The sequence below is a fragment of the Athene noctua genome, chromosome 3, assembly GCF_965140245.1.
Source record: "Athene noctua chromosome 3, bAthNoc1.hap1.1, whole genome shotgun sequence".
Classification (NCBI taxonomy): domain Eukaryota; kingdom Metazoa; phylum Chordata; class Aves; order Strigiformes; family Strigidae; genus Athene; species Athene noctua.
This window is the reverse complement of record NC_134039.1, coordinates 79,917,824-79,940,730: the sequence shown is the minus strand read 5'-3', so window position 1 is coordinate 79,940,730 and position 22,907 is coordinate 79,917,824. Positions and strand designations below refer to the sequence as shown.

The window sequence follows — 22,907 nt, the reverse complement described above, 5'->3', positions numbered from 1 at the left end:
CACTTCTTTCAGTGAAAGCAACTCACTTGTGTTAAATGGCAGCTGTGCTGCTCTTGTTGAAAATACCCTTGCCTCTTGGTCTGAATAATCAGTTTTGGCAGACTATTTCTGTGCCTGTAAAAAGTTGATTGCACAAACCCTGTATTTCTTGGTGCAAGTTTGTTTATTTACTAAGGATTGTGCACATTCTTGTTTCCGTGAAAGTAACTAGATTGAGAAAGAAAATGTCTGGGTTTTCTACGTTCAGTATCCCACCGATATCATCTCCAAACCTAAATTTGTCTTTCATGGCTTCCTTCCAGGGCTACATTCACATGACAGCTCTGGTCTTCTACAGGGTTTCTGTTTGCAGCTCACAGAGTAGCTCCACCTGAAACTGTTTCAGGGGTGAATTCTTATTAGACTAAGTGTCTTCAGTCTATTTTTCTAGGTGTCAAACTCCAAAAAGAAGTGCAGTTGAATCTTTCATTTAGCCAGATGACTTGTAAATTGAGTATGATTGTTCATACATCAATGACATTTTTGCTGATACCTTCCAGCATATCAGCACCAATGGTTGGCACTGGCAGTCTATCCAACAGCTGTAGAATTTCCAATTTTCCACTTATAAGGATGGAATGGAAAAACTTATCGAGAGCTGAGGCACCTCAGATCTCCTGGCTGTTTTTCAACACAATTAACTAGTAAATGGGACAATCTACATGACTGGGCTAAAATTCTTCAGGGTTTTCCTCTCATCCTTACCATGTGCTGTATCCTAAATTCCCCCCACATTTGTTCCCATTTGCAGTGTTTTTCAGGGCTGGTCTGTTTACCCAGCTTCCTGAGAAAAGATGCAACAAGAGCTGACGTGGGTGCTAGAGAAGATTATGTTTAGCTTTATTGTGGGTGGCTCCCTCTTGGCAGTCATGGAATTTTAGTGCATTATTCAGGACTGTAATGTGATATTGTGGTGCCTGGAGCCATATGTCAACTTGGTATCACCAACCACCCTTGGTGAACTTTCCTCGGAGGAGGACTTTTCTTAGTGGTAGGTCACAGGGGAGGTTCCCCACACCTGTGCTCTTGTGGCATGTTGCAACATTGAAGTTAATAACATCAATACACCCATTCTCCAAGGAGATCCTATCAGAGAGATACCTTTCCCTGAGCCCTTGCTGTGCCCTACAGATCTCATCCTAGGGAAGCGGATTTCTGAAACAATGCCAATTTTGGCTGAAAATTCTGGCGTATCTTTCAAGACTGACACAACAAATTAAATACCATGGTTTCTTTCTTTCAGAGATCATGGATAACTTTCACAACAGCATTGCTCATCTAACACATTTGGCACATTTATACGTGTTCTGCCACAACTTGAACTTAGTGTCTGGTGAGAACCGCTCTGAAAGATAAGATGTCTTACTTTGTCGGAAGGAAGTGATGGACAAGCTTGAGTCTTCTTATCAATTATAATTAGAGATGCCATCACCTCTGGAAGGCAAATATTTGTAAAGGAACTCAAGCCTTACGGTGACAGATATGTGCCAGGTACACAAATTGCTCACATCCTGATTCTGGCTGACTGCAATCTGATAGCTTAAATCAGGAAATAAAAGGAAGAGGAAAAAGTTGCAGAAAACATGGTGAGGAGGAGAAAACAAGTACATTTCTTCCATGTAAATGAAGAAATTTCTTTTATGAAATGTTAATCATGTGCTGACACATAAAGTTGCTGAAAATGAATCAAAGGGCTTTAAATTTCAATTGCTGGCTGTTATATCTCAGAGGGTTTTTTTTTTTAATTCCTTGTGAAAAATGACAAAAATGGCTTTACAGCTACGTGATTTTCTGCCTTTCATTTCAGCTTGGAAATCCATATATGAAAAACATTAATTAATACAATTACCACTGCCAGCAGTATAAGAGTACAAGCCAATCAAGTTCATCCCATGCCTAGCATATTGTAGAAGAGTTTGAAAAACCCTGAATGTTTAAATGGCACTTTCAATATAAAGAATGAAATATAAAGCAAGAGATAATATGTTATGTAGAATGAGAACATTCCTCTTAAAACAAAAACTTATGTTCTGTTACTTTAGAATGAGAAGAAGAAACATCAGAACACTGCATTACTGTTTGTATTTTGTTAGCATCAACAAGTGATGCTTTATATTTTTACAATGTCAACATACAACAGATGTCCAGCCCTTTCCTCAGAGATCTACGATATATTCATCCTGTTTCAAAAAGAGAATTTAAAATATTAATCAGACAGGAAAACAGATGTCTCTGACATGATACTCTTGAAGTTTCTAGATATTAAAGGACTCTACAGATTAGAACAAGACCTATTAATTTACCCTGGGGAGGAACAAGGAGCCTCTGGAGATTACCGGACAGTAGTGTGATGTGGAAATATGGCTCTTTGCTACTTGTTAAATTACATGAGTGCATTTGGCACTGTCTGAGTCCTTCTAAAGTGAGTTTGTTCTCAGGAGAAGAAGCTACAATGAGCAGACCACCAGAGTTAGAGATCTGGGTCAGGTCATGCAGTCTCCTAACTCGTTAGAGTTTCTTCCGTACTTTGATAATAAGTATATTCAAGTGTATTGAGAAGTCCAGCCATGAGCCTGAGGCTTTGTACCATCTGGACAATTTGTGGTGTAATGATCTTGATGTAATGCAGGGTTAGACCTTTGAAAGTCCCACCATCTTCCCGTCTGTCTTTTTTGGATTGAGCTGAATCCTACTGCTTTTGATCCATCTGCTTATTTCTTCCAGGCATTGGCGACAGCTGAAAGCACACCAGCAGAGACAGCACCGAACAGACAAGTGCTGTCTGCTTATTGATTGTGTGTTAGTCGACTTTAGTCTCAGTCTCCCTGTGTGGTCCCAGAAAGACATGGAAGAGGAAAAGGGATAGCATAAAGATTTTGGGTACAAAGGAGCAGCTGCCTTCTGTGACCTGTGGATGCCATAGCAATTATTCCTGCTAGGTGGTGCAGGGATGACACTGCCATTCTAAGGTCAGCAATGTCAAAGGCTGGGTGAGAGAGGTAATGGCATAAATGTAGAGTAGTCCTGCAAAAAGTGAACCATGATGTTTTCAGCATCATGTCCTGGAATGAAACTTTTTGCTAAGAGGAGCTTTAACACTTGTGCTTATTACAAGTGAAGCTTAACTAAGTGAAGTTAACATCAACCTAAGTATAGCTCCCCAGGGAGTATCTGTGCATTTAGTCTTTGGACAAGTATTTAGCCTTTCCCTCTTACTTGGTTCTTAAGCATCTATTTTTTTCTGCCCTTACAGATCTCATTTCTGTCTTGTACTCATAATCACTTTTGAGCTCTGCAACATCTGCAGAGTTTTTCTTGGGCCCAGATTTCTCCATGAGTTTCTGCCCGTGCTCCAGCCAAGGTGCTCTGTGTGTGTATTCTTGGCTCCCTCCAAATAGCATCAGTGTGAGCTGCCAGATTTAACTTTCATCACTCCTCTGCCAAGACATTGCATTTCCCTCACATTGTGGCAACACGGCCAAAGTATGGCTGAGCCTTTGCATATGTGGAGGGCAGTGAGTCCTTTCTCACTATTGTTTCTGTTGATATTCGGTCTGTTTGCCAGCACAGTCACCCTTAGAATCACACAGGCCTTACAAAGCAGCTAAGTGTGCACCCTTTCCTTTCTCTGTCTCTATGTGGGATGACTTCTGCTGCCACCCAGTCTGCTATAATGGGATCCAATCCTTGCCTGGACCCCCAGGTAGTGGCATTCAAACCTGGCCTGGTGTCCTCTGCATCACTGGTCAGGATAGAAGAAACTGCAATAGCAAAGGTGATGGACAACAGTGGGCCAAGCCCCCTCCATGGCTCCTTCCTCCATGACAGTCATAAAAACCTTCCCAGGTTGGTGCTCCCATCCCCGTCTGGGCTGAGCTGTATGTCCCAGTTTGCCGTGGCAGTACCAAACACTCAGCTGGGAATTTTCCGAGCTAAAATGATTCTTCCCATTTGTCAAATGAGGCAATATTTCTCCCTCTGACATATACACTGGAAGTGCTTCAGAGAAGGAGCTGTTGTTGCCTTGCCCTTGGCTGTTCAGTGCTGAACTCTTGTCTCATCACCACTGACCATTTACTGATGAGATTCAATCTGCCTAACTTGCATACTTAACATATGCTCACATTTTAGGCACCTTTGACCTCCCCCAAGAGAATGTCTTGCCTATTCTGACTTAAGACAGACACAAGGTGTCTCTGGAGACCTCCAAAGGCTCAAAAATCTTTCTAATGAACCCTTAGGCACTTGCTTTAGGCGAACTAGTTCACCTAGGTGCCTGATTACACAAACAGGGTCTCACCTACTGGTCCCATGTGTTATTGAGTTCTTGACAATAGCACAAAGGGATGAAAACAGGGAAAGGCTGTTCAGGTTTTTAAAGAAAGGAAAGAATTGTTTAGCAATGGATTGTAGCTTTTTGCTGCTAAGTTGTTGGGTTTGTGTTTTTTTTTTTTTTTTTTTTTTTTAACATAAAACGATTAAAAATTTAACAACAGTTACCTCTCCTGAAATGATCCTTTCCTCCCCACCAGAGCCCAGACTGATAACTCTTCCATCACATGAATGTTACCTCCAGGCTACAGCATTCAGTGGAGTGTGAAATCACAATTAACAGAGCAAGTGTTTTTTAAGTTAGCAGAGACAGCTGCAAATTACATCCTGCTATTAGCTGATTTTAGAACAACGCTGTTGAACAGCTTCATGATTACTGGGCTGTGGCGTATATCAAAAAAACATTAATAAAACATAATTGATTGTGAATTGTGCTTACTGCCTTTATAGTTCTAATCACAAATGTCACAGAAGTTTATTGGAAACAAAAGCTGCCCTCAGCTATCTACAGGAACTGTGTTTTTCTAAAAATTTTACTGAATTTGATTTGCAGCTGTTGTAAATCAGTAAACTACTGAAACCTGTGGATTTTGCTGACTTAGAGATCGTCTTTGCTTTTTTCATTTCCAGTTGGCAAAGAAGGGTGTGATACTGCCTTGCCTCTGCCAGAAAGTACAACTGGAAGCTTGATGGAAACAATATCCTCAATCTCTCAGACCTGCCATTCACTCTGCTTGCCCTTAGAAGCAGGTAATGTCACTGGTGGGGAACAGGAACTGGTGGTTTCTATTTGCTGAGAAATAACAAAACAGAGATATACTTAGAAAATACTTACATTTATTTAACTCTTTGGGGCCTAAAATTATTGTCAAACCTTAAATCATGTCCTCTTACAGGAATCTGGTAATGTTTAATTCTGATCCATGACACTGTCTGAGCTTACGGATGGAGAAAGTATGCCATAGTAAGTTTATGGCTATGTTTTTCAAATTTGGATGCCCTGCTATGAATTTATGGACTTTAAAAAAACCATTCACAACCAGTCTAATCTGGGACTTTGACAGAATTGGGGTCCCAGGCAGTGATGCAAACTGCCTGCTCTTTTCATTAGTTAGTGCTACAGGGATCTAAAACTCACTCTCAGGCTGAGAATTCCCAAAGCACTTAACTTCAGGCACTGCCTGCTTTTGCTGATCAAGATGACACCTAACTCCACTTATTAGCCAAATTTAGTCAGAGGAAGACTAAAGTCTGCCAAAGCCCTCAGGGACATGCACTCAGGTATGTCAGGAGGATGTTGCTCTAGCTGTAGGTATTTAGGCTCATACAGTTTAATCACCCTACAGAGAGGTGGCATAAAGTGAGGAATAAAACCCATAAAAATAAAGCCCTGAATCTGTCTTGCTGTGGCCATCAGAAATGCTAGTGCTGGAAATGCAGAAAAAAATCTTAGAAGTGGACCTAAAATGAGGTAAAACAATACCTGTATTATTTATTGACTTTTTGGCAGCCTGTGCCCTGGCAAATAAGCTAGTATAAACGCTGGGAGTAAATTTCTGAAAAGCATTTCCTGTTAAAGAGCTAGCAGCAAGGATTATTTTTAATAACAATAAACATGTGAAAGCAAATTTCTCCTGTTTCTGCAACGACATGTCCTACAAAGGCAGTAACAAACATGCCTTGTCCCGACGAAGGGAGTGACTTCTACTGGTATGAAATGAAATATAGGTCAGTCACCACTCAGGCTCATTTCTATTTCAGACTCAGCTCTTTGTAGGTGAAGGTGCATCCTGGAACAAACCCCTCCAACCTGCAGCAAGCTGCTCCTTTTTCCATATGATCTGTCTGTCCCTCAGATCTGGTGTAAACTGTTTATTTGGCTTCTTTCGTGCAGCTCCACAACAGTGTATGTACATGCACATATATATTTTTATGTGATGAGCCAGAACCTCACATCCCCAACATGCTCGCTGCCTTCTCTCACTCTAAATGGCCATTGCTATGGCAACAACTGCTTAACTCAAAATTTAGAGAGCACTTAGCACAAATTATGAAAGAAGAGATGCAACAGTGTGCTATGTAAAGCCATGGTTTGATGGCCTGCCTTGGCTCCAGTCGCCGATTGCTCCAGGACACCCCGAGGACCTTGCCACCTGTGGTCTGGCACCTTCTGCTCAGTGTGGTTCAGGAAACAGCTTTCTCTAATGCTGGCTTTGTCTTTATTCTTCTCTCTGCTGACAGTAAATGGCATTTCAGCCATCTGATCAGCCACAGAACAGTATTCACAGCCTGCCCAGTCTGGTCTTCAATACATCTGCCAAAATACTTTATGGTCTGATAGTGCAAGGGGGGAATTCCTTGCTAACGAAGGCAAGGAAAGACACAGGCCCTATTAAGAGTCTCTTGAACGGTACCAGTGTTTTGTATCAGCATGCCTGGCAGCAGATGAAGGACCCAGCTGAGTCGTAGAACAAAGCACACCGCATGCCTGTGACACTTCTTGCGAGAAGTTGCTCTGTGGTGCCAAATCTCAGACATGAAGAGATTCATGTCTTCCTAAACCTGTGCTAACCTTGTCCTCCATCCTCACATATGGCCACGTCTTATATAAGGAAAGACAAAGTTGTTCCTATTTGTTCTTTAATTTTTAGATGAAGCATGCTAATTGGTAAAAAATATTGAGAGAAAGATATTTTTGCCACCAAGTTCCTTCTTCATAGCAAGTCCTTGGGAAATCCTTTCCCAAAGTCCAGTCAGACAATTAAAGCACAAGGATGCCAAACCTACTAGGACCTGAAACAGGCTGGAAGAATGGGCACTTATGGACAGAAAAATAGGTTCTTTTTTTGCAGCTGAGCATCCCCGGAGTGTTTTTATTCTTGGGAAGGTGGGGGTTATATATATTTTGGATCCTGTTAGTTGTATGAGAAGATGCAATCTGCAGATGAATAAAGTAAACATGCTTCTAGAGGAAAATCAGTGAGTTGGTTCCCTAATTTAGTGTAAAAACTAGAATGACAAGGAGGCAGGCACGCAGATGTGAACCATTTATTGCTGGCTGGCAAGAGCTGTTCTGATCTGTCGATAATCTTATTTTCATAGTTGACATAAGCAGGGCATGGGTGGTGGCCATTTTCTGCCTCCTCTGCTACAGGAGGGAGGGAGCACATGGGTAGGCAGCAGGTTCCATGCTCAGAACTGATGAAAGCAGGGGGTTCTCCTGCCAAGATACTGCTGAGCTGCTCAACAGCTGCTTAACACTTGATGCTGGTCAGCGTGGATGTTAATGTCTACATAGACTCAGGGTCATTTGAAAAGTTCACGGGGGAGAAATCCACCCTGGACTAGTAAGCATGAGGACCACATGTCTTCCCAAGGTATTTCCTGCCTAGGAAAGACAGGCTGTGAATTTACTCTTGGCATAGGCTGCACTGCAGGCTTGCTCTAGCCCTATGGACTGCTGCAGGATGTGGGCAGCAATTTAAGCTCTCTGTACCTCATAGTCAGTGTTTACAAAGCACAGGGCTTGAGACTTTACTGAATTAAGACTTGCTTTGCAGTTTGTGGAAACTGGCGTCTCTTGATTGACTTCAGTGGGAAGACATGAATACATAAATTCGTGAGGCTGGCAGTTCACCTTCCTTATGTCCTCCTCTGGCAGTGGTTAAAGCTGGTGCCTACAAAAATGAGCAAAAATTGAACAAGTGCATTGTGCTACTTCCTATGATCATGCTTCCAATCTCCAACAGCTTAGAGCTCAGAGGCTTCCTACACTGGATATGATTCCTCTGAATTTATTAAACAGAAATAGATTTATCTTGTACAAACTTGTACTTTTTGCCTTTGAACCCATGAAAATGTTAGCATCCAGCAAATGAACTTCAGAGCTTTGAAATGCAGTTCTAGTACTTATCTGGGAAAAGTACTTTTTTTTAATTGTAAAAACACACCTCCCTGTTTGATCCTGCCTCCCTACAGCTTTGTCTGATGTTCTTTCATTCTTGTACTGGAAAGGTAATATACCTGAATAAAAATTAATAAAGTTCTTCACTAAAGATAAATGTTCATATCTAATTTCAGAAATCTAAAATGAGATTTCATATCTTGGGTTCCTTTACAATGTATGGATGGAGATAGGAACCTCCAAATGGCAATTCCTATACTGGGTGGGATGAAATACCCTCTGCAGGTGCTGCCTGTACTGTGGAAAGCAGGAGCTTATTGTGAAAACAACCCTAAGTTCACTGCCTCAATCAGAAACCTAAATCATGAAATAATAGAGTTCTTTATTCTTAGAGAGGCCAGGAGAGGGGGAAGCAGAACTGACATCCTGAACTTCCAAAGGGCTGACTTTGTCTGGTGTGAGCACCTGCTTGACAGAATCCCTTGGGAGATGGTCCTGAAGGCTATAGGGGTCCAGGAAGGCTGGGCACTCTTTAAGAAGGAAGTGTTAATGGCTCAGGAGCAGGCAGTCCCCAGGTGCTGTAAGAGAAGCCGGCGACAGAGAAGACCATCCCGGCTAAAGGGGGAGCTCTGGCTGCAACTCGGGGAGAAAAAGAGAGTTTACAGCCTTTGGAAGAAGAGGCTTAGCCACTCACGGTGATTACAGAGATGCTGTGAGGCTATGCAGGGTGGAAAGCCCATCTGGAAATTAATCTGGTTTCAGCAATCAAGGACAACAAGAAATGTTTCTATAAGTATGTCAGTAGTAAAAGAAAGACCAGAGAGCACCTCCGTCCCCTCATAGATGCAGGAGGGAACATGGTAACACGTGATGAGGAGAAGGCTGAGGTGCTTAATGCCTTCTTTGCCTCAGTCTCTAATAACAAGACTAGTTGTACTGAGGGAATCCAGCCTCCTCAGCCAGGAGACAAGAGACTGGGAGAACGACCCCCCTGCAATCCAGGAGGAGACAGTCAGTGACCTGCTGCATCACACGGACACACACAAGTCTATGGGACCGGATGGGATACACCTGAGGGTGCTGAAGCAGCTGGCTGGGGTGCTCGCTGAGCCGCTTTCCATCATTTCCCAGCAGTCCTGGCTGACCGGGGAGGTCCCGACAGATTGGAAATTGGCCAACGTGACGCCCATCTATAAGAAGGGTCGGAAGGATGATCCGGGAAATTATTGGCCTGTCAGCTTGACTTCGGTGCCCGGGAAGCTGATGGAGCAGCTCATCCTGAGTGCCATCACACAACACGTGCGGGACAACCAGATGCTCAGGCCCAGTCAGCATGGGTTTATGAAAGGCAGGTCCTGCCTGACAAACCTGATCTCCTTCTACGACAGGGTGACCTGCTTATTGGATGAGGGAAAGGCTGTGGATGTTGTTTACCTTGACTTTAGTAAGGCCTTTGACACCATTTCCCACAGCATTCTCCTGGTGAAACTGGCTGCCCGAGGCTTGGATGGGCACACGCTTTGCTGGGTAAAAAACTGTCTGGATGGCCGGGCCCAGAGAGCTGTGGTGAACGAAGTTAAATCCAGCTGGCGGCCGGTCACGAGTGGTGTCCCCCAGGGCTCAGTGTTGGGGCCAATCGTGTTTAACATCTTTATTGATGATCTAGACGAGAGGATCGAGGGCACCCTCAGTCAGTTTGCAGCTGACACCCAGTTGGGTGGGAGTGTTGATCTGCTCGAGGGTAGGGAGGCTCTGCAGAGAGACCTGGACAGGCTGGAGCCATGGGCTGAGCCCAACTGGGGGAGTTTCAATAAGGCCAAATGCCGGGGGCTGCCCTTGGGCCACAACAACCCCCAGCAGCGCTACAGGCCTGGGGAGGAGTGGCTGGAGAGCTGCCAGTCAGAGAGGGACCTGGGGGGGTTGATTGACAGCGGCTGAACAGGAGCCAGCAGTGTGCCCAGGTGGCCAAGAAAGCCAATGGCATCCTGGCTTGTGTCAGCAATAGCGTGGCCAGCAGGGACAGGGAAGGGATCTGACCCCTGTACTCAGCACTGGTGAGGCCGCCCCTCGATTCCTGTGTTCAGTTTTGGGCCCCTCACTACAAAAAGGACATTGAATGACTCGAGCGTGTCCAGAGAAGGGCAACGGAGCTGGTGCAGGGTCTGGAGCACAGGTCGTACGAGGAGCGGCTGAGGGAACTGGGGGGGTTTAGTCTGGAGAAGAGGAGGCTGAGGGGAGACCTCATCGCCCTCTACAGCTCCCTGAAAGGAGGGTGCAGAGAGCTGGGGACGAGTCTCTTTAACCAAGTAACAAGCGATAGAACAAGAGGGAATGGCCTCAAGTGGCACCAGGGAAGGTTTAGGCTGGATATTAGGAAGCATTTCTTTCCAGAAGGGGTTGTTGGGCGTTGGAATGGGCTGCCTAGGGAGGTGGTGGAGTCCCCATCCCTGGAGCTGTTTAAGAGTCGGGTCGACATAGCGCTGAGGGATCTGGTATAGTTGGGAACTGTTAATGTTGTGTTGATGGTTGGACTGGATGATCTTCAAGGTCTTTTCCTAGAAAATTCTGTGATTGTGTGAAAACTAGGCAGGCTGAATCTAATTCCTTTCATCCCTCACTGGAGCCAGACAAAGTTTTGGTTAAGGAAGAGTTAAAACTTTTTTGCACAGCTGTTTGTATAGAGGTTTATTATTTCTTGGAAGGTAGAGTCCACATTAGGGGTGTACTCCTTTTTCACTCCAGGAGGAGGAAGATAGATCTGATTTATTTTGGGAGGGCCAGAGCTGAATATTCTTTCTGTGTGGCCTGTGTGCCTTGTAATAACAAGCTTTCTTGTTATTACATTTCTCTTCGCAATTTAAGATTAATACTTGCATCCTAAATTTCACTGAGGCCAGCATGAATGAATAATAATCCCATTAAAGAATTCAGGAACTGGCCAAGAGTCACTACTTGTATTTGTTAACAAAACTGAACCAGAGGTGGGGATTTCATTGCTTTGCTTGCACTTTCTGGCTTTGATCAGGGAGAAGCTCCATGTCTGCCAACATTTCTGCTGACCACAGGAATGCCAGCAGAACCATCCACGCAGCAGTGGGTGTTCAACGAATGCTATTCTCTGATAATTGCCCCAAATTCTCCCGATGAACAGTGATTGAAAAACGTGAGCTGAGAAACCACAAGACCAGGTGTATGCAAAGAAAGTAGGTTAGGCATTGTACATGCCAGATTGTGATACACGCTACATTCCCCTCAGAGGCATATTCTTCCAGATTCACAGGTTGTTTCACGAGGCAGGAAGATGATGGAGCAGAGCGATCTCTGCAGATCGTCTTTTCTTCCCATCGTGAAGGTGTGTGAGGAGCGAATGGGCGGGAGGAGGCTCAGCCTGTGGTGTTACTGCTGTGCCAGGCACATGCCTCTAAGAGGAGAAGGACCCTACATCGGAGGTGATGAACTGTGGAAGTGTCTTCTGTCAAAGAGAAGGAAACACAAGACCTAGAAGTGGCTCTGTTCCAGCAGTAACTCAGTGGCAGGTCAGGCCACTGCTGAGCCTGGGGACAAACTCTGGGGGTTTGACTGATAGCGCCTGGGCAGAGGGGAATTGTGGAAGGAGAACAAGCCCATGAATGTGAAAAAATTGAAGGGAAATTTTAAAATTAATTTTCTAGGGCAGAATGGTAGCTTTAACAAAAGCTACATGATGGTTTGCAGAGGAAAAGAATGGCAGTTCACAGAGATTTAAATTAAATGACCTTATGTGCTTTTAGGACCATCACACTCAAATTGGCAACAAGTATTGAAATACCCTCCCTTTAGAGCTGAGTCCCAGCTGCCGGGCCACAGAGGGTGCTGGCACACTTTTTCTCAGAAAGGCAAAATCAGTGCGGCCAAAGTCCTCTGTCTATACACAGGAATGAAAAACATACATGCAAAGCGGTGAAGTCTTGTCAAAGCAGGTGACAATACTTAAAATGGTAAATGCTATGGTGTCTCTCCAACATAAAATTAAGACAATACTTGAGTAACAGTCTACTTTTGCTTTATCACAGGCTGTATGTTTTCAGTACATCGCAGAACAGACACCTTCATCTGCAATATGATGGTATCTCACGTAAAAGTAACAGGTGGCAGAGATGGTCAGTCATCCTGACTTATGGATTTCTTGCTGTCTTAAATAAGCTACTGAATGCTTTCAGTGTGCCCTACCTGCAGCTTTCCTCTCTAAAACAAGGCTGAAAGGTGTGAAATTTGGGTTTACTGAATTTAAAGCTGAATTTCCACTGATTTCACTGAAACCCAGCCTGTTCACAGATGACACCTGCTCAGCTTGTATATTTTCTTTCTGACATTGTATAAAGCCATGACTTTTTTTTTTTTTTTTTTTTTCCAGGGCAGATACATTGTCTAGTGGTTTCCAGCTGATGCAAGATAAGTTACAAACAGTGATATAGCCTATCTGAACAAGTGAGTTTATTGAAACTCTATTTTCCTGTGGCTATCTCCAGGGAGGATTCTCCAGTATCCTCTATTGTGGCTGAGCTCACACTTGAGCCTTTAATTTCTCAGTGGGATTTTAATCTTACTCTCCATTCTTTTGCTCAGCCAGCTTCCTCTCCTCAAAAGGAAACCTGTAACAAATTAATGTCTTTGAGGTCTGTGTTTTGTCCAGTTTTGTTGAAACTGGCTAGGATTCAAACTTTATTGGGATTGTCAGTTAATGTAACTATATAAGCCCTGTTTCCTTAGGAAACCAGCCTACAAAAGACTAGTGCATGCTATGAGCACTTCTCTATCCTTGAAATGTCCCAAGGTCTGAGGTTTAAACATTCCCTATTGTTAAGTAAGCCAACAGAACAGTTTTACTCCTGGAATTAGTCAATTACAGGATGTGATTCATCTAATATATTTTAGATATTGGGATAGGATGAAATAAATTGCACTCAACTGTATCTGTTTCCACTGACAGCAAAGAGGGCCTGCGGAGATGGACAATGGACTCTTCTGCATTGAGTGAACTCTTCAGACTCCCATTTAGTCAATGAGGTCAGCGTAGCCAAAAGAGATCTGCATGCAATAAATTTCACCAACGGAGGCATCTATTTTAGACTGAATCACACCCTATGCTCTATTGACTGTATTGATGAAATCCACATTAAGTCAGTTAGTTCACATGCAGACATCTACAACAAAGATGTCTAGATAAGAGTCATTCCCCTTCATGTACTTGTAGCTTTTGATATAGCTAAAGACCAGTTCCTCTGTCACATTACTATCAGACTCCTGTGTGCCTTAGTACCAAAAAGCCCCCCTCCGTGACTAGAAGAAATACCATATGAAATAGGAAGAACTCACATTTTTCAAATCCATTCTCTCTCTGGGTAGTGTTTCAGTTTCATTCTGGAATCATTGATTTGCTGGCTTCGAGTTGTTTTATTCATCAAGCCCAGAGGATAAGCTTTTTCTTGCACTGCATCTTTCTCTCTTCTGTGGCTAATGCTAGCTTACTCTCCTTCAAATCTTATGTAAAGCTTTTACAGGAGAATATATCTGTGATATGCTCTTTGGCTTGTGTTTTTTTTTTTTTTTTTTTTTTTTTTAAATATGAATAAACCAGAATAAACTGGAATATTGTCAGGTTTTTTTGCAGATTATCTGTGTTCCAACTCTACTCACAGGGAAATGCAAAGTTGATTAAAACCCACCAAGTGTAATAAATATGTTTTTTGATTCTGCCAGTATGGCTAAAGATGAAAGCTAATGGCAAATACATAATACAGTCATACAGATCAAATGATCTATTAATCTATAAGCTTGAATTCATGACAGATAAATATTCTTATTATCTTTACAGCATGGCCCAGTTAGTCCAGCTTGAACTTGGTGAGTTAACTTGGTACTTTGCAGTTAGGATGCTTGCATGTAGGCATTTTTTTTTTTTACAATAGGATGGCAAATGCTGAAAGTTCCATTTTTTCAGCCTGTGAACTGTTCCTTTCACAGATTACTGCTCAGCTCAGTCCCTCAGCATCTCTCAGACATATCCCACTCCTTATTCCCAGTTGCAATCTTCTTGTGTTCCTCCTCTAAGCCTTCTCCCTCTTCGTGCCAGCAGCCTCCTTCTGCCAAGTTATTTGTACACTGCAAGACATTTTGGATGGCTGTAGCATTTCAGTGGCATGGGTTTTTTTCCTTCATTCTACCTGACTGTGCTGAGAATGGAGAGGAGACTTCTGGTGGACAGCCTTACCATGGCTGGCTGCTAAGAACAGCAATTGTAATAAAATCCTGGTTTTGCCTCTGTGCTTTTGTCATTCTTTGCATGGATAAGCTGGTCCCAAGTCGACACAATGAAGTAATGCAGCCTCCTTAGCTACTGTGCTGGATTTTTCTGGATGGCACTAGAAGCACTGAGAGGCTCAAGTACCTTCAGCAAGGACAGACTCTTTAAAAGCTTCAGCTGCTGGTCTCTTAAGAAGGTTTTCCTGAGTATGTGTAAGCGGTGATTATGTTGAAGGGCTGGTAACAGCCCAGCTTCAAGTTATCCCAAGTGGTTTAGTAAAAGTCTCGACCAAATGACTCTTGTGCTCGGTCTCAGTGGACTGCTTCAAATTCAATTTCTATTGCTTTTTAAATGAATCTTTTAAATAGAATCTTTTAAATGTAATCTTTTTCAATGGCAAAGTAGCAGTGCTTCCATCTTTGTACCTCTTACACAATTCCTGGCTGAAACTTTCTCACCCTCAGCACTCTCTCAGCTCACCTTAAACTGAGGCTCAGGCAGGCCACACCCTATGTTTCCATTCAACTAGGGCTCAAGAAAGCCACATGATGGAAAATTACAGCTTTAGCAACAGGCACCAGCGAAAGGGTCTCTTCTGCTGAGAGAAAACACCAACATTTTTCCAGCTGAATTCAAGAATTTGTGTCTGCTGCTGAAATCAACACCTGTTAGAGTCAACATGAGACCTTTGACTGGCTTCACTGGTTCATTAAGTCAGGAGCATTGTAGGTTTGAACTATGAGCTCTTGTGTACCAACAGACTGTTTTGAGCTAGGACTGTAATCATGGGGAATAAAACACTGTGCAGTGTAATGGCCACATTAAGTGTTGGTGAAAGAGACTCCATTTGTGTCATCATGGTTTTCTCGCTGATGGATCTGGACCACTGTTAACATTAAAACATTTTTGTTCTCTTGTTCCAGCTGTTCAGAATTATTCATTCATCCTGAATGAATATTTGATACTTAAACAGAATTAAATATGAGTGTAATGCGGGAAAGCATAGAAATGTAACACAAAGGACCATAATTTTTCAAGTGGAAAAATTAAATTTCTCCCTTCTCTCTACTTGATGAATCAAGTATAAAATATATTGAATTTAAACAGGTGTAGTAAGAAAGTCAGAGAACTTGAAAAGATATCTGCATGTGATGTAGATCTTGACCTCAGGTATGTGGACACCCTTGCATTACCTGTCTGAACAGCAGTTTATCTGACACATATGTAAGTGCACTAATCAGTTTTGCCAGGTGCATGTTGGTGCCCCTGAGTGACTATTGCAGGTGTGGGTAGGTCCTCATCATAAACATATTGAGTAAAGGAGCTAACAGGTCTGCAAAATAAGCACAAGGACCTTATTACCATTAGTATTAAAAGTCCATATAAGTACACCAAATGATTATTTTAATTTCTGATAGAAGGTGCAAACTTTCTCCATTGATACTTAAAGGTCAACAGGACTAACTTATGAATTTGTTATTTCATCTCAGGAGCCACAGAAAAGAAACTGAAAACTCATCAGCTGGCTAGCATGAAGGCTTGGAGCTTTGATACCTTCAGCTGTTAAGCCTGCTGTTTCACAGAACCATTTCCAACTCCTAGTTTTGCTGCTCAAATCAATGCTCTGTTATTTGGTTGGAAGCAATACAGTTCCAGACAGGGTAAGCAATTTATAAAATTTCCATCAGCCTAAGGGTAGTAGTGAGCATATATATGTATGACTGCATGTGAGTTTTCTGGCTGCTTTCAACATTCAGAAAACAATTATAAGAGGGCATTAGCTGTGCTTCAGTGCATACCGTGAGTCTGAAGCAATGGCATGATCATCACTCGGGGACTGTTAGTATCCTGGATGGATCAACAAGGCAACAGGGAAGTAAACCTGCAACAGACCTCTGTTTCCTTTGGTTACTTCTCCATTTTGAACACCTAATCCTTACACTCAGAAATATTTTTTCATGGACTTGTGAACAGGTCTCTCCTTTTCACTAGCTAAACTAATAAACAAGAATATTTAGTATTTCTCCACCACATACAAATCCCTTTATTACTGGGGAATAAGTGCCACCCCTTTATTCTATCAATGAAAAGCTGTGGAGAAAACAAATTGTGTCATGAAACAATTACAGAAGAAACAAATATCACTTCTTTCCCAGTTCTAGAATCTAATTTTCAGAGATCATCCGTGTCAAAGAGCTATGAAGAGAACAAGAAGCTAGAGGCATTGGAGTATGACCTTCAATACAGCCCAGTCCACATACAAGTGGTTCCTGTTATAGGACTGAGATGGATGCAAAAAGTAGACATCATTTAGGGTACCAAAATTCTTTTTCAGGTCTTCATTATCCAAAGCTTATTTGTTTCTCCTCAAAAACTTTAATTGAATTCCTATTTCTCTTCACAAATATTGCCTGACTTAAACAAGACCACTATGGCCACAGCACTAACCCTTTACAAAGTTATCTGTCCAGAAAGGTGATGAATTTCAGCGGTGAAGTGACTGCATAGCCAGTAGCAGTATCAAGAGAAAAGAATCCTACAACATTAGATCAGAACCACTCAAAGTTCCCTGAATATTCTTTTTTTTTTTTTTGTTTATGAGAAGGAGAAAATCAGGGCATTTTTTTATGCAGGTGTCCTTCAGCACCTTTTGACTGTATGATAATCTCTAATTTAAAGACTGACTTCCCCAAATCTCTTAAGAAAACTCGAGTACATGCCATATTACCTGCAGTCAACTCATTAAAACTCATGAGAATTTTTTTATTGGCTTTGAGCTTACAGTATAATATACAAAATCCCCTTCCATTTGTTAGAAGGGCTCCAGTCTAGTAAGCAAAACAGTGCACTGAAACTTGGTTCCAGTCTCATCTCTGTCTTTGGCTCACCTCTTTGTGCCTGTATAAAATAGGGGTAATATTACTTTCTGACCTTGTGACGGCATCCTAAGAATTAATGCATGTAATGTGCTATACACTCCTCCAGTGAATGGCAGTCTAGTCAGTGAGTACACTCTGTTCTTCTCTGCACGGAGGTAAATTAAGTATGCTTCTCCTGGCAGCAGAAATTTGGCCCCATTGGATAGCAACATTAATCCCATCTTCTCCAGGCTTCAGCCAGATTTCATTCAGCTGGTGACATGCCTCAGACCAAACTTCAACATTCTGACATATCCACAGGAAAGATTTTTTTTCTGGGTTGTGAGGGGGTATGTTGGTAGGTTGAGCAAAAACTGGGAGCACACACCCTGATAAAACAGGAGATAGTCCTCAGAGAATTACGTGAAGAAGATATTAGAATATTAGAAGAACAATTAAACAAGGCATGTAGGGTCATCTCTGCTTCTAGCACGTAGAGAAAAAAACCATAAACTAGAAATTTTTCCAGGGCTCCCTCTTCTTTCTGGGCACATGCAAGATCCTTAAGAAAATTCCATGAGATTTTCAGAACACCTGCGTCTGGCTCCTGCTCTAAAGTTCTTTTTGGAGAGCCCTTCTAATGACCGTGGGGGAGGGTAGCATGGCCAGCTGAAATATGAGGGTGTCAATAACCTCTACTGAGTTGAGTCTAAATTACCCTGGGATAGAGCCACTGGCATAGATGGACAGTGTGTAGGCAGTGGCGCTTGTCAGGCTGACACTGCTTTCTGTAGCCAGCCTTCATCTTGAGCTGTAAGCAGGATGTTGCTGGGAAGTCCTCCCTGCTGTACTGAAAATAGCCAGCCTATAGATCAGGGTGTAGCCCACAATGTGCTGGGGGATCTGGACACTGAGGAAACCCTCCCCCTAGACAACTCTTAGTCTGTGGCCCCATATCATGACAGGCATCAGCTAAAACCTCAGCACACACCATTTAGACAAGCACAAGTTATTATTGATACTAGTTATTTAAATATTTCAATTTTATTTAATACTTGACTTACATCTATGTTCATTTTACTGTCCCCTTACTCCAACACTTACACACACTTAAAGGGCATACTGTAATTACGTTTAATACTTCCACAAATGCAAATGCTTTTGTTTGTTTTTCAATGTTTACTTGCTTGACTGGAGCATTCCACTTGAGCCTCATACCCCAGTTAGTTACAACAGATTGCAAAGTGGGATTCATGCCTGGGTAAAGATAGTTTGCTTGCTTTACAATACCAAGATAAATGCCGGTCTAAAGCACCGTCATGAGGTCAATCAGGTCTAAGATTTTAAATGCTGACAGATTTACAATTCCATTTTGACATCCCCTTCGCTTTTCCTCCCCTTTCCCCCAGCAGTAAGACTCATTTAAAGCTTTAAAATATGGGAAGCAGAAAAAGAGTCATTAATTTTACTTACACAACAGCATTCGCACTTGTGAGGTTTTGACAGCTTCACTAAACCCAAAGGAATTCAGATAGCTAGAGCAAATGAATGCGTACGAATACTTGTATTAAAAGAAGGTAGTTTTCAAGGCTGAACACATATTTTCTTCCTGCAGGAACCTGACAGTGATGAGAGTATGTAGGATGTTTTACTACCGCATTCACGTGATGCTACTTAATGTTGGTTGTTTTTTTTTTTTTTTTTTCCTCCTGTTCAGCATATTCTCTTTTGTGTTTCTGAAATCAATAGAACTGCAGCAAGTCAACAAATTATTTCAATATTTCTTAAGATGCTCTGCCCTTACCACTGTACTTAGTACCTATTGTTTTTGGCAAGGCATATAGACTCCTTAAATGTTATATTTGCTACTTAGAAAGTTCAGCCTCTGTCCTTTTGGGGATGAGAAATCCAATTGCAGAAAGCTAAACATATATGCGTGGAGCTGAATGCTTTTGGAAACAAATATTGTGGGATTTTATTTTTTTTATCACTGTCATGATTTTGGATGGAAAACAGAAAACTTGCAATGAATTCATAATTGGCCATTGCATTTCCATCTGAGACACAAGAAACATCCTTACTTCTTCAGAAGGGAAGACAGATGAAAGCAGGCAAGCTGCTGAATAAAAAAGAATTAAGTGGTAGCCACTTGCTGATCACTGTTCTGCTATCTGTCCATTATCTGTCTTGGTGTAGGTAGTAAATACCACATGAATTTAAATAAAAACAATTACTCACACTCACTTACAGACGTGACGATAGGAGTTGCTTGACAGATCTAACACAGGAAGGTCCGATGTAACTGAGCCCGATGCTCTGTTGATTCTCCTCCAGCAAAATCCTCTACCTGTGCAGGAATATTTTAAGACCTCACTAAATTTGAAATGATGACAGAGTATTAGGCTTTTTCACTTATTTGGGTTTTTTTGTATCATTATTGGGTCCCTACAATAACAGATGGTGAAATCTCTCCTGAGTAAGCCAAATGTCAGTGCTTTTTCTTACAGGATGTCATGCAAAAGCACTAATAGCTCTGCTCTTATTAGTACTAGAAACTGATGGGCCTGCTCCACTGCCTGTTAAAGTTCCTGGGTGTCTCTGGATCAGCTCCTTGTCACATCTGAATGAGGCAGGCATCTGCTTTAAACACTTTATTATTCCCAGAGTTTCTGTTGGACATGCTCTGAAACAAGTTAATAATATCTTTTTAAGCAACACTTTCTTTTTTTAATACACAGGCTCCTTTCTACATGAGTAGAGGGTCAGGAAAGTTTGCGGGTATGTTTAAAACACCCATGTACCTTTCCTTCTTGAATGAGGGACTGCTTCTTTATGAGATGGCCAGTGCTGGTGGTTTGCGTTTGCTGGCAGCAAACACCTACAGTGTCACAGCTGACAGAGTTTAGATGAGTGGCAATCCTCTTGACCAGGCTTGTCTTTCCCTGGTCCTTTCCCTGTGTCTCTTGTGCCATTTTGAAGGAACATGGTTTAATAGCTATAAAGGGATATTTAGAGCTATTTCATGCTCCTGGAGCTGTCCTAATTGACTATTTTCTCTCATCATGATTAACTTATGAGCTGATGATCAGGAAATCTCAACTGAATTCACAGTTTTATGTCAAGTGTGACTGTAGGCACATTTCTCCATTGCTAATAGTCCCATATTCCCCATTGGTGATATGAGACAAGTTGGAGTCCTTTCATCACACTGATGGGCTGTGAGAGTAAGTTTGGGTTTATTTATAAAGACTATAAATTCAGACTTTCTTCTATTTATATCTATCTGCATGTTAAACTTCTTATTTTCAAGAATATATATCTATTTATGATCACTTGTTTCTTTAGATAACTTTTTGATTTATGGATCAAATGGTTTTGGAAGATACATAGCTTAGAACACAACTGTGAAATGAATGAATTGAGGAATATATAGATATCTAAAATTGTAGAAATTAGTGGCATTTGGATGCTACTTGGGGTGGAGGGAAGGAAATGAGTGGATAAAGATGTTTCAGAAGCATCTGTAACAAAAGTCTTAAGCCACTGGCTTTTGGTTCACAGTGCTCAATGCATCACTGCACATGGATAGAGCAAAAATCAGGAGCCCTAGGAAAGAAGGCAGACTGGTGGCATACTGAGCAGGGGGGCCTGCAGCTGGTGGGGAGGGACAAGATGCTGGCTGGGTTAGGCCTGAGATGCCTTCCTCAGAACTATAGGGAAGTGAATGGAGGTGCCTCTGCATCCTTGTAGTCCATGGCATTGGTTCCTCCCTGTGTGTATTCTCTCCTGTCCAAAAAGCTTGCATGTACTTAACTTGCTTCTTCTCAGACACCATCAGAAGAGAAAGAACTGGGGGTGGTCCCCAGACAGAGAGGGTTTTACACTGCTGGACCTCTGGTCTGAACATGAGGCAAACTGGGGACCAGGTTTGAGCCTTTCCGTTGCACTTAAAGAAAAAGGCAGATAAGTGCTTCTCATTCCCTTCCTGGCTCCTCAGATGAGATAACTGAATTTGTGACTAATACTGTAGTTTAAGCATTGTGTAACTATAACTAGGAGTCCTGTTAGGGCAGAACACTCACTGCAGTAGGCTTTATACTCTTGCCAAGAGGGAGTCCTTCCCTCTTTATCTCTGGGTCTGTGTTGGAAAACAGTCAATAGCTGGCAATGGACACTGAGTGACACAGTAATGATCGGGACTAGATATTTGCAAACCTGATACGATCCAGTTATGTAGAGACGTTTGTGGGTTTGGGCTTTCATTACTCTAGGCTCCTTTGTTTTTCAGAGGGGTAAGCCCTGAATTTATACACTTTGGCATTTTTCTTGAGAGAGAAGACAGATAACAGAGTAACAGAGGGAAGAAGGGGATTCATATGAAATGTCTTAAAGGAGAGTGAATGAATATCTTTTGACAGCTGCCTGTGGAGTTTTCATATTTATTGGGAAGAAAATCATGCTCAGCAATTGTCATTGCCTCCCAGAGAAGTGCTGCATCCGTTTGGAGGTACATACTGTGTCAAAGCTCACTGTCTCTCAGACATGACATGTGACAGCTGAAATAATTTGGGATGTTCCAGTTAAAGGAATTGAGGACCAAATTTCTAGGAGCTGTGGACAGTTTCTGTACATAAAACTCCAAGTATAAAACGGATTTAAAAAAAGCGTTCAAAATCTATTTTACCTGCTGTCATAGCGTTAATTCTTCATTCTCTTGATCAGCCAAATAACCCTTTGCTACATCTGAATCAGTTTGGCTGCAAGTATTTTAACAAATATGATGGGTCATGGGCCACTCTCTGGTCCGGATACCATCTGGCTCAGCTGTGCTGTGTCCTTACAGATAAAATGTCTGGCACTCCAGAACTGGACAGTCACATCCCAGGGGTCTGTAGTGAATGCTGCTGGGGCTAAGACAGTCTCCAGCCTCTTCCCAGAAGTTGTCTTGGGAGAGTTATCTTGGTGAAAACTCAAGGGCCAGGGGCTGTGTTAGCAATTAAGTGATATGGATGATCATATTCTGGTGTCTGTCACTGTTTAAGAGCTGTAGTTGCAGCCTTTGAGTTCCTCTGTCACGAATACGGATGATCAGAACCGTGCACAGTCCTTCAGACAAGGAGATGTACGCTAGTGTCGATAGCTATGTGGGACTGTTCTCATGCAACGAGATCGTTAGGCCCACAGTGGTGTGCGCCCATATGGCTAACCTCTCTCAGCCTTTAAAACAGGGTGCCCACATTGAAAATAAATACGGTGAATGGTCCCCAATATGTGCTAAGTCCCAAGTCCGGCCTAGGAATTATTTGGGTCATGTCCCAAAAGAACTACAAGACTCAGGTCGGAACTATGTCAGGGACTGTTCCAGCAATTTCTCTGTATGGGCAATCAGATTATATTGTCTAAGACTTTTCACTGGCACTGTTTAGCTTATCAGCAATACACAAAGACAGTCCTCACTACTGCTAGAGAAACCTTGCCTGATGCATCCTAG

At 42.3% G+C, this 22,907-nt stretch overlaps 1 protein-coding gene across 6 annotated transcripts in view; it reads right to left on the bottom strand.

Moving 5' to 3' along the window:
• The window catches only part of GRM3 (glutamate metabotropic receptor 3), a 114,318-nt gene that overhangs the window by 53,605 nt on the left and 37,806 nt on the right, over positions 1-22,907 (bottom strand). For 4 of the 6 annotated variants that reach the window (XM_074901623.1, XM_074901617.1, XM_074901619.1 and 1 more), the window contains exon 2: positions 19,655-19,763. The exons of 1 other annotated variant lie outside the window; for it this stretch is intronic. The gene's annotated coding sequence lies outside the window, so the exon portion shown is untranslated. The remainder of the gene's footprint in view (positions 1-19,654; positions 19,764-22,907) is intronic. One more of the 6 variants, XM_074901618.1, reaches the window with a different exon arrangement.